We start from the raw sequence: 13,117 nt of genomic DNA, 5'->3' as shown, positions 1-13,117 counted from the left end.
ACAGTAAGTGTATTTTGCACTTTCTGAAGAGGCAGAGAGGCTGGAGATAGAAATATCCCCCAATAGTGGAAGACTCATGGGAAAAGCTATGATTGAGAATGGTAGTAATGAATTCTCAGCCCCGGACATGTGAATACTTGGAGGCAGGCTCAAGCCATAAGGCTTCCCTTTGCTCCCATGTTCAACTCTCCCAGTCACAGGCACTCCACTTCCAAACCCAGACTGAACACCTTTCCTGTGCAACCTTCCAGGAAACCAACTATTACAGCAATTTACTGCGGCCGGAATACTGTCCCTAGTCTAAAGGGGAAGTTCTTTCAAGGGATGGTGAAGTTGTCCTAGGAAAGTTCCCATCTGAAGATTTCATCTTCCTCTGGGAAGTTAACAAATTTGTCTCAGCAAACATTGAAATATATGAGATGTACCCCCCAATAAGTGTTTATTTATTTATTTATTTTAATCAACGTAGTGCAATGCAAAACAAAATGTATACATACATGTATGTATATGCATATGTACAAAGCATTTCAGGGACTGACAGTCACCTTTTCCCAGGCCTTTAAGTCTGTTTTGATAATGCAGTTACCACAAGGCTGGGTGCATGTTAGGGAAAAGTGAGCCTTATAGTGTATTTAACATCCAGGGACTTAGTTTGAAATATATTCCACTCACACAGAGCTTGGGCAAAGTCAAACCCATGGTCTCAAGCTAAATCTACAAAGGTAGCAGTACCAAACAGCTTATTCTCCTTCCCTGCTGGAGGGGCATTAGCAGAGAGGCCTCATGGAGAATTTGGTTTGAGAAAGCTTTTGCAGTCTGCTAACTGTATAAACATGCAATAACACTGATCCCAATCTTCTCTCAGGCTTTCAGGGTATTATTCCCTGACCACCCCTGTTGCCAGTATATTCTTTGTCATTGCCATCGTAGTGTCAGGAAATTAAGAACAAAAAATAATAATAATAATAAAAAAAAAATCAACCAACCAACCAAAAAATGGCAGTGTATAAACCACAAGTATGTGGACACAGAAAAAGAAAAATGAGGGAGCCTGCATTTCCTAGATAAACCACAGATAAAACCAGATAATTCACTCTCAGCCATGGAGATAAAGCTTCAGTAGAGCAGACTCATAACTCTCAGATGAAAGCAATAGTGTAGTATGTTAGCTGCATGTTAAAAAAAGAAAATGCCCCCCCCTCTTTTGCCCAATCGCAAAAGTAAAGTAGGCAGTACAAAAAGGCTGGTCAGACTCTTAGAAGAAGGATTAATCTGCTATGCTCTATCTGTATCCTTTTGGTAAGGCTCTTGGAGCAATGGTTGGAGCATATCAGCACCAGTCTTACTCAAACCAGTCAACTACATCAGTCAGAGAGTCTCAAAGTACAGCATTTTAGGAGTGAGATTTCTCTGTTTACAAGGAGGTGCAACAAAGGCAGGAGAGAGCAATGGGATCTATGGCTATTACTCTGTAAGATCAAGTAAGCTGTCAATCACATTTGCAAGAAAAGAAATAAGGATACTGGACACAGTTCCAAACAAAAGAGAATGTCATGCTAGAAAAGAGAGGCATCATTTTTGAGGTTTTATTCAGGCTTAGTAAATATTCCTGAAATGACTTCATCAACGTGAGCCTTGCTCTTACTGCTTCCAGAAGTAGTAGGAAAGAAGAGGTGGAAGGAACAAAACAGAGTAAGAATTTATCTGAAATTCCCATATAAATTATATCATTTGCAATAAAATACAGCTGAAATATCCAGAAGCCCTGTACAAAATTACTCTACCAAAAGATCACTCAGATGTAAATATTTTTACTATGTGAGAAAAGACAAGGCTGAAATAATTTAATTCTTCTGCGCTATGTAATGCAAAAGCATTAGCTTTTCAATCTTGTATTTAACTATGCTATAAAAGCAATATTCACATTGCAACAGGGCTTGCCAGATGTATTTAATTTTAGTTTTATTAAAAATGCCAGAAGCTGCTCTTAATAGATAAATGAATGTCATATGAAACCACATCCAAAAAATTCAAAAAATTTCAAGTGCACTTCTACTCCAACTTTATCAGTCAAATGACCTATCACAGGTCTCTTGTTGAAGAGTTTCAATAAAAAAGTTTTAGAGGTTACTTTTTTTTAAAGAACAGAAAAGAAAACATTTTCTGGGATTGCTTTTAAATATTTTACCCCTTTTTCCCCAAAATCTCTAAAAAACTGCAACCTGTTTGAAGATGAGGAAGCATGAGACCAAGTGAAACGCTTCATTCTCTTCTGCTTAAGTGGAATGACAAAAACAGGAAGTGCATCAGCTACAGGAAAAAAGACAAAGAAAAAAAAAAAAAAAAGAAAATATTATAATGACTTTCAGCTTTCATAATATAAATCTATTGGATTATTTTTTAACAGCTTAAAAACACGATATCAGCTATATTGACCCATATTCACTTTTATGTTTTTTGACAGTTCTATGCTATTTGAGCAACATAAAATTGCTAAAAGCTTGCTTTTCCTACTCTGGTCAACTGGATTAATGGCAGCTTTATTCCACTGAAAGGGCTCAAAAAGGCTGGGCCCCAAACACCCAAACTCTGTAACTGCATCTGACCCACAATTATTAACTCAGAAACATCCTTTTAAATATGTTTTCTTTCGACATGCCTCTGGACAGAGGCATTCTGGGCTGCAGATGGAAATCCAAACTCTCCCCATATCTCTGGAGTGAGTTAGCTCTTAAGACAAACAGGATCTGTCATTAAAGTGGGTTTTCACCAAGTTGCAAGTTTCTGAGTTTGGAACCAGGGTTAAAGCCTTGGATCATGCTTAATCTTTACCAAGGAAATTGTGGCCACAAAAGGGTGTTGGGCTGGTCAGTGTCTCTGCAGTAATGAAGGCAGTTGTTCTGTAGGACCAAACTTGTGCCAAACACAAGTGTGTTTTTCTGTCTCCCCAGAAAAACAATGGAAGATGCAGACTGCTTGGTCCTAAGGATTTGTCCCCAGATATCCTAGTGGGTATTTCTCCTACATCCAAGAAGCAAAGGTATACCAGTATATGGCTTGCTTATAGGAACAAACACTGCTAGACAGACCCTAGATTTGGAAGACGTTCATGTTAGCCCATGTTACAAAACTTATCTATTTGCTGTAGAAGTCACATCGCAACATAATGCTGAATGCTACACAACTGAATAGTATTCCACCAGTGCTTTAAAGGTAAAAACAAACAAACAAACAAACAAACAAAAACAAAAAAAAACCTCCAGACTTTGCCTAAAAGAGACAATATGTTATATGGCTTTAAAATGAAATCACAGAAGACCTAACTCCATCCAGCTGTTCTTAATAGAAGTTTTTTTCCCTTTGTTTTTTTTCGCCACCTTAATCCGCTTCAGAATTACCTCAGTCTCATTCATTTTTGCTCATAACTTGATAAGTCTTATCAAAACAATACATTGCAAATTACAGGGTAAAAACAAAAAACTAAATTAAAGAACAGAGAAAGAAATTCAGAAAATGTATATTTTTAAAGCTAGTGATGCTGCAATGGAAATTTGCATAGCAACCTGTAACTATGCCTGATAGAATTACAATTTTATCATGCATTTGAAGGTCAGATGAAACATTCCCACATTTTGTGCATCAGTCATTTCTATTTGGTTCAGCTTAGTATAAGCAATCCCCCTTATTTTGCAATTAATTGAAGAATTAATATAAAAGGATTGAACACCTGTTGCTCTGCTGGCAGAAAACAGCAATTAGAATTACAGTGGACTTAAACTAGAAAAGAAAAATTTTAAAATACAAGGGGAAGAAAACCTAATGGTGACCAGAGTCCTTTTGAATCCACAGAGGATATTACAGTTTTACTCAGATTGTGAGTGGTCCCTGTTAAGGTTCCTTGGTTGATGGAGGTCTCTTCTCTCTTCCCCCATTTATCCATTGCCCCCTTAAGCATTTTCCATTAGCCTGGAGTAGCTCTGATTCACTCAACCTGCTCTCTCCTCGTTCCCACACACTTTAAGACAGGCTTAAAATCCATTGTATGTCCCCCTAACTGTCACATAGATCCTCTTTACCAATTTCCTATTACAAACATTAATTATTGAAAAAAAAATGCTATTAAAAAGAGAGACTAAATCCATGTTCATCTAGGAAAGCAGTTAGGCAAGCGTTAAGCTGGAGTAGAAAAAGTCAAACATAGGGACCTGTAAGTAACTGATTTTTTGAAAAGACAGAACAGGAAAACAGTAATCACGGTAAGAGCAAGCATCAAATCCACTTAAAATAAGAATTCTTAACTTTCCTTGCTGCTACAGAAAACTAAAAAAAAAAAAAAAAAAAAAAAAAAAAGCATGTTGGGGTTGTCAAACATTTTAGTCTGGTCACCTGCAATAAAACAATAAAAGTAAAGCAACAAATGCAGAGGTACAAAATAAACCATAGAAAGAACTATTTGCTATTAAGCCACAGTACCACCAGGGCATAGCTCAACTCTTTTGCCTTATATCATATTAAATCATTTTTAGGCAGAATTATCACTGTTACCTTTACTAGTAAATGATTAAGTTCTACTCCTTTCCCCTTTTCAGGGAGAACTATGTTAATACAGACAGCATCATTTTTTCTCAAGTATTTCAGAATGAGCATCATTGTCTGCTCTTTATGTTGCAGTAATGCCTTCTACCACAGTGATGAGAACTGAATGCACCTTTAAGGACATTTTCAGAAGCAGGGCCTCACTTGAAAAATCATGGCTGATAGACCAGCACAGTCCTTTTCCCTTTCATTTCATAGCTGTTTCTAGGAACAGCAGAAATATGAAAACACTATCTTTCTTTGCTAAGGTATCTAGAGATGTATATATCTAATGGGATTTTTTTTTTCTTTTTCCAAGATAAGGAAGACTGAAAAAAACAACAGCCATGAAACAGGAATGCACAACTTAGGACATAAACATCAGCAGAACTCCATAAACACACCTTCATCTTCTGTTCTGACTGGAATAAAATACACGTTTTGCCCCTCGGTGTGTTCTGGCACCTTTTATTTAAAAACAGTATGGGACAAACAGGCAGCAGAGGGCCTGAAGAGGGCTGGTTCTGCGGCTGGCACCCAGCCCGCCCAGGAGGAGGTGAGGCCACCCAGAGATGCACCCCACCACCCCACGGGGTGGGTGCCCAGGGCTGGCAGAGAAGGAAGCCGTGTGTTTTGTGCCTCTCCAGAGTGGTGCCCATCACTTTGGGGTAACTCGCGCAGGGAACACGCCTTCTCAAAGTCCTCCTAGTTAGGAGAACTCAAAAGATGAGTCAGAATGTCTATCGGGGCCAAAAATAATGAGAGAGCTAGGGGTCAGGACTTAGGTAGGCTGACAAGCTGTGTCAGGCCATGGATGCTGAGACTCCAGGATGAGATCAGGGTGAGTGGCATATGAATCACACAACAGTGAAACATAGGCGGGGCTGCAGTGTCTATGTAACACTGAGTTGTGTATGCACAAAAAAAGAATGTCATAAACCCAAGGAAGATCGAGACTGACTTGTGATACTGTCCCTTGCTACCCAAGCAGCAGCATGTAATATTTTTTGGAAAGTGCTATAAGGACAGAAAGCTTTGTTCTTTTTCCTTTAAAAATAATGTGCATCTGAATATAAAAAAATATATAATCAACTATGTAAGACAACCTATATCTATGGAGAAAGAATAAAGCATTACTCAGTATTTTTATGAATTTATAAATCAAAATGAAATTTTAAAGCTTTCTTGTTAAAATCATCATCGGTCTTTCTTAAGTGTCTGCAGTACATAGTCACAGTCCATTAAGAGAACGTTAGTATTGTTCGTAACAGGATGTAAATGAAGTAATCAGGTAATCAGGACTATTTCAACATCAATAAAGCCTCAGAGTGATTATTATGTACAGCCATGACACAATACCTTTTTGCATACTTTCCCTGATCAGATTAAAGTGATGATGAATTCCTCGATGGCTCGAGTGTGCTCCAAGGAAAGCTAGAAGGTTGTACAGTTAACTCCCAGGGTGTAACTCTAAACCATACAACCTACTACCTCAACCCGGATGCACACAGCTTCCGACGGTGACCATAAAGTCTTCTTCACTTCTTCAGCATTTCTTTGAAATGTGACAGGAGCCACAGGCCTACATATTTCCCATGGGGGTAGGCTTTCAACTGTTGAAATAGTCTGAAGTTATTCCCCACTTTTTAGATGATAAGGCATATTCTTAGATTTTTCTACTGCAGAGGTAAAAATTATCTTCATTCATGTTTACATATGTATAAAGATATAATGTGTGTGGTTGATATGTATATATATGCATATATATCTGATAGGACTGATGCAACTAGGTTTCTGGATAAGAATGACCATTTGGCTTTATTCTAATATAAAAATAAAATGTAAATTTAAGTCTCTCTCTTTTTTTTTTTTTTTGAGTGTAATACCTTATAATGATATATTTATTAAAGCTAGCAAATGGTGTATCCTACTCTCCCTCACTGAAAACCTTACATTTTCCTCAAATTTCTTTGTAAATTTTAGTAAGATATTAAGCCAAAGGTTGCTTAAAGCACCAGATAACAGAACAAATTACTTATGTTGGAAGATAAAGCAATAGACAAGAGAAGCATTCCAAAAACAATATACGATTTTGTTTGAAATGCTCACTTGGGCTTGTTGTCAAATACCACTGAAGTGCGTGCTACATAAACTTTTGCCAGATCACCATACTGACACAGACCCATAGAAGCGAGCTTGTGCAGTACGTTTCAACACAAGATCGGATCTACGGGTTTATGCCAATTGGCATTGCTGATTAGCATTTTCCTTTTAAAGTGAGTCACAGAAGACTTTAAACAAACAAACATAGGAAACAAGTATAAGGATGAGTATTTAAGAGTAAAAATATTACAGTTAATCCTAATGAAGGCTACTTTAAAACTTAACTGCATAAATGGTGGATGCACCGAACAAGCCAAACATTTGTCACTAGTTTGTTTTTTGAAAAAGGAATAAAACACTTTTTTACAGATTGACTGTGCAACATTGTTTTGTCTTCAGCAGGAGTTAATGTCCTTTTGAGCACTCATGTACTCTCAAATCCCAACAACTTGAATCTGACTGTAGTATGCACACAGCATGCAAGACCAGAATCCAAAATCGGACATGGCATAAAAGTGAACAATATAGGTTTGTCCTTTGTGTCTGAGACCACATCACGTACTGCAACTTAAAACAAAAATCACCCCACTAAATCTGAAAAGCAATGAGGCACGCTGGCATGCAGCTCTCATACAACATTATAAAGACTTCTTAGCTATTTTTTCATGTTACGGAGTATCTAAGTACTGCTTGACGATAACTTGTTGATTAAACAATGCCTATTAATCAAAGCATAAAGTCAATTTGTATATTTTATTTACTAATCCTCCCATCAGTGTTATTCCCCAATAAAATTGCAAGTAGAAAAGCAATCTTGCAAATCTTCAGTGTTAACTTCTACAACAAATACTTTCTTCTTATGATGGGTAAGCAGTACAACACAAATTATCAGACCCTAAATGTAGGATGTCATATGCAACAGACTCAACACAGATTCTGAAGCAATAATCAGTAGTTTAAAAAGGTGAGACACAGATGCAGTTTTATAGCACATATTTTAAAGAAAATAATTTATAAAAACTGTATCTTAAAACATAGCAGGGTAACTTCTAACAATATAGCCACAAAAGCATTTGTAAAATACAGGCATAAAAAGTTGGTAAATTTTTAAAAAGAGGTTCTACAGAAAGGTAGTAAGGTCTCATAATTTTAACAGCTTACTGAAATCTGTATCTGAGTAAGATTTTAATGCCTGCCTTCCGTTAGCTCCCACTGAAGGCCTAATTCTGTCATTGTTAGTTGGATAAAACTCCTTTTAAGAGAATAAGCACTGCCAATAATAAAGTTTTTAAATCAGGCCAATGCTAAATTTTCTTGCAGACTGTAACATGTATTTCTAGTTCATTAATGACAGCTGAACATTACTAAATGCCCCTTTTTATTTTTTATTTTTTATTTAGTTGATTAAAATCCTGCATGCTCCAATGTATCCTTTTGCATTTTAAAAATAATGTCAACTATTTTTAATTCTATATCAGTATGTTTTAAACTAACTTTCACTTCATATACAACACTTCAGGTTTCAGAAGGAATGATATTTTCATAATTATTTATTATTATTATTTATTATTGTATAATTACTATTATTATCAAGTGTTAACTTGAGAGAATATGTAAGACAAAGCTCAAACTAGAATATTTATCTTAGTATCAAAAATAAGTATTCAGACTGCATATATAATTTACTGAATGATTCTAATAAGTGCTATAAAGTGCTTCTCAGATTTTTTTTTTTTGTAAATAGAAGAGGTATTCCACATTTCACAAAGATTGGTTTAGTATAGTTATCTACTAGTAGATACACATGTCATGTAAATATATATGTCATACAAATACAGTAGTATATATATCTGTAACACATATTTACAAGGCATAACAAAAGAACAAAGTGTTTATTGATCTTTCAATCCATTCTAAAGCTTAATGGAAGCAATAAGTATAAAGGCTACCCAAACTATTCCCAACAGAAAGTAATCATAGCAAAAGTTTAATATATATATATGAAATGACATTTGTAGTCTCTCTTAAGGAAATAAAGTATTTTAAAGGTAATCTGCTTCATGTTCTTTCCATGAACTTTATTTTTTAACAACAACAAAATATATATATATATATTTAAGATCCCTGTATTACCTTCGCTGAATTCTGGTTTAATTAACATCTTCAGTTTCCTTTTTCATTTGAATTTTTTTCTTTCACTAAAACAAATGAAAGAGAAAGATTTTGATATGTGTGTTCTATGTAAACTGTTTCCAGAACAACATGAAACCTACACAAAATTAGTAATTATGCTTTTAATATATAAAACTGACACACTGCTGATGCCCCTCTCAAAGCCATGGGAAGACATGCTGTGAACACACACAATTTGGCAAAAGGACTACTTCATTTAGCATTTCCTAATCAAATCGCACCTCACAAATACTTTACTTCTATTAGGAATTCCCGAAGTAAAGAAGAATGCTGAACAAAAATAGTGTTTATCAAATGGTGAATATATTGGGTAGTTTGCTACGCAACTGCATAAAAATACTGGGAAAGGCTAAAATGCTTAAATCCAGAAATGCCTGCAAAACTTGAAGGAAATAAATGTGTTTTATATGATCAGATATAAAAATTTAAAAAGTTCTTTTAAGCAAATGCAAGCACTAGTTCCTCAACAAACATAGGTACTAATGACATACATAACTATTCCAACAGAAATACTGGGGACGGAAGTATCACCAGAAATCTAAGAAACACTTTCTTGTGCAAAATGGATGAATGGAATTATATGTGTCATATACATAAGATCTTCATTCCGTAGTTTCCCAGAATTCATTGCAGAACAACAAAAATATAAGGTAGCAAAATTAGCATATAATCTTAGGAGTTGCTGTCTAATCAGTAATGTATAAAAAGTGAAACACATTAAAACAATTCTATTTTGCAAAACCAAAATATATGTATAGAGCTTTTTATTAGGCAAGTATCTATCACAAATATTTTGATAAATATATGAGTTTTTGATGCAAAAGACACTAAGTTTAAAAGTAATTTCTAGCCGAGGACTTCTGTATTTTTAACAAAAATTTATAAGACAAGGAAAATATAAATAAGTAATACAAGATGCATACAACATTGATTTGGCTGAGCTTTTTAAAATATGTCAGTCAAATTGAATTTTGGTACAGACTGCTCTAACTGCTTAGTAATACGTTACAAAAGACAGACAAATGTTCTAAGAAACAGGATCTACTACTAATGCGTCATATGCTCAAAACTTCCTTTAACTTTGCATGCACTTATCACAAACACTCTGAATGGATATCTTAAATACTGTTTTCAGCTATTCCTGGACAAGTGCTGCTTTACCGAACATCTTAAAATAGTCACTGTTACTAGCTGCAAGCCAGGCTTACTTCATGAATGTCCCAATAATGTGCCTTTTATTCCAGTGCTTATTACACTGATTTCTTTGTAATGGATTTAGATACAAATTGTAAGAAACTCGTATATGAGTTAACTCCATAATAACTTTAATACACTGGTTACAAGAGCGATACTTTCCTACCGGTTAGCACATTTTTTTTTCTTTCTCTCTTTAGAAACTGAAAGCATGAGTCACAGTATAAAAAAAGAATTTACTTTCCTTAGCAACCAGATCTAAATGCCTACAACTTTCATAGCAATAACCAAAGCTTACACTGAATAAATGCGACATTAAGGTCTTTGCATAACTCCAGTGCTTCGCTAAGACAAAATGTGCCTAGCCACTCATTTCTACAGATCCTTGATTTTTTGTTTACGTTCTATTTTTAGCAGTATTAGCTCAAACACACCCCAAAAAAGTTAGTTTAAAAAAGTGTGAACAGCTGACTATGTTAAAATTAATACACAAGGACTCAGTTTCAACAACGTTTCAATGGAACGAAAAAAAGGAAAAAAGGAAAAGAAGCTATACCTGTTATGAAAGGTACGTTTTCACCCAGTGCCAAATATTGCTATATAAGCAATAGCAAAACAAACAAACAAACAAAAAAATCCTTCCTTCTCTTTCCTTTTTACTAAAAGAATCAATCTCCTGGGCTCATTTTGCTACACTGCTTTAAGAAGCTCTAACACATCCTGATGTCTCTGCAGTGTAACATGCCAGATTTTTTTTTTTGGAAGCAGGAGAGCCACTTTTTTTTTTTTTTTCTGCACTCTTGTATGTAGGACAAACTCAGATTTGTTTCTTCTTCTGAGGGCTCCTGTTATTTCTCGGAAGAAGACCAGGATGCCTGTCTTCTCTCTTGCTCTTCTCAGAATTCCAGGCACAAAGCACTGCGCAAAAGCTGCACCAATCCTTGCCGCCACCGCCTGCACGGTACGGGAGGTGGGGAGAGACCAGAAAATTCACCTCGCCCCTGTGCTGGTTTTATAAATGGGGATTGCACAAATCTGCCGAAGCAAAGGGGTGAAAAGGCAGGGTGCCAGTTTGCTACACTACGCTGCAATGATCTCATGTTCAATGCTGTCGCCCCGTTTGCCCAGTTCAAACGCCTGTTCATTAAACAGGAGGAAAAAAAAAAAAAGGAAAAAAAAAAAAAAAAAAAAACTTATCCTTCAGATACTCAGGAGGGCTGTTCTGAACTACAGATCAGCAATAAAAAAATACAACACGTAGTTTGAAAATGCAGTTATGAAGTCTAAATATTCTGCTTATATTTCTTTCTTTCTTTTTTCTATTTGGAGATAAGAAGCAGAATTTATCAGGCGCGAAAGGGACAGCCTCCTGGTGGTGTGCCAAAAAAGCCAGAATAAAGGCAAAGTTGTGCTTCAAAGCTCAATTGCTTGCTGAGTCTGGCTAAAGTCAAGTATTAAGATCCACCATTTTCTGAGCCATGTAAGAAAGGAGGAAAAAAGTCAGAACGGGTGCTTCTTTCCAAGTCTCCGTTGGCACCATCACAAAATCTCAGCCGTAAGGTCACATGATTCTCTGCCAAATGTGGAGTGCATTCCCATAAACCATTCTGCTGATACTGCGAAGGCAGCTATTGTCTAGTTTAGACCCAAAGTTCAGCCCACTCTTCATTGAATTAGCTGAAAAACGCATCACCTTTGGGGGTTGGGAGCCATGGAAACGTCTACCTGGCAGGCTGCCCACTTTTGCTGCCCATCAACCAGAGATGGGATTGTGCTGCCTAATGTAATGATGACTAGGAATGTGAAGAGTCGTCCAAAGTGAATCTGATTCTCGCAAAGCCTGCTTCATTTGCACAGCAAACTCTGTCATTAAAAAGGGGAGGGAAAGGAGGGAAAAAAAAAAAAAAAAAAAAGGCGCCTTTCTACTAAATGTAGCAATTAAAGGTCTAGTAAACATGCCTAGTCTGCAACTTTCCTTCATAACATACTGAAATGGTTCCCAAACTAAAGGACTTAGTTCAGTGCAAGTTTTCTGATTTAAAGCAGCACTCGTTTTTCCTCCCTGAGTTAATGCATGCAGCATCCCTGGGACATTTTTTCTCCTCCAGGGAAAAAAAAAAAAAAAAAAAAAAAAAAAAAAAAAAAAGTAGTACATGACAGATCTCTCATCTCTTCTTTCTACCTCCCTTTATTACCTCCTGATTTTATCTAGCACAAATTATACATGTGTGCAGCAATACCCAGTAACAGTGGGGATGCAATATTGCTGCAATCTTCCTCAAAGCAGCCTCCTGAGAAAGCTGGTTGTGTTTCCAGCAGCACAAACCCCTTCATCTGAGCCTTCTTATCGTCACTATTGAGTAGGACAGCTGCTCTGCAAGTTTGTAAACCAGTGTATTTGAGACCCATCAGCACCCTCCTGTTTTCAAAATACATTCAAAACCAGATTTCTTGAAAAGACAAAATCAGACAAGAATTTATAAAAGATACAACTTATTAAATAGACTAAGTAATAGACATAACTCCTGTGCTTCAGACTTGAAATTTCAGTTTTGCCCATCTATTGTTCTAAAGTAAAATGTCACACAAAATGTCACTTCCAAATGAAAATACCATGCAAAATACTGAGCAATGGATACACATGCTACCAGCACCTAAAAAGCTTACACAGAAAAATTTATCTATGGGACTGTGTTGTGAACAAATGAACAAAAATCTGCTTGGTGTTTCTACACCAAAAAGCTTAATAGCTACCATAAAATAGATGTTAAAAATGTGGTAATTTCTCTGATCTCCATATTTAATAAAAACAGAGACATGGGAGGAGTCTCTCTACCTATTAGCATCTGCAGACAGTTGCACAAATGCGCTGTGAAGAGGAGGGTGCATGCAAAAGAGCTTATGGCTAGAAATTAAGGAATGGTAAACAAAGTGGAAGACAACAGGCTGGAAACTGCGGCAGGAAGACAGGAAAAATCATTCCTGGGGACACCACGAGCAGCAGCCACCCAGCTCTGCTGCTGTCATGTTTACTTTTGCTGTTCTTTCCAGT

The 13,117-nt window shown here is 36.3% G+C and overlaps 1 long non-coding RNA gene across 1 annotated transcript in view; it reads right to left on the bottom strand.

Moving 5' to 3' along the window:
- LOC118160596 overlaps window positions 1–13,117 on the bottom strand; it is a 179,656-nt gene that overhangs the window by 105,799 nt on the left and 60,740 nt on the right. Inside the window, exon 4 of the long non-coding RNA XR_004747591.1 lies at window positions 8,812–8,876. This is a non-coding gene — a long non-coding RNA (uncharacterized LOC118160596). The remainder of the gene's footprint in view (window positions 1–8,811; window positions 8,877–13,117) is intronic.

This window comes from Oxyura jamaicensis, chromosome 1, assembly GCF_011077185.1.
Source record: "Oxyura jamaicensis isolate SHBP4307 breed ruddy duck chromosome 1, BPBGC_Ojam_1.0, whole genome shotgun sequence".
Lineage (NCBI taxonomy): Eukaryota > Metazoa > Chordata > Aves > Anseriformes > Anatidae > Oxyura > Oxyura jamaicensis.
This window is presented reverse-complemented; position numbering and strand designations above follow the sequence as displayed.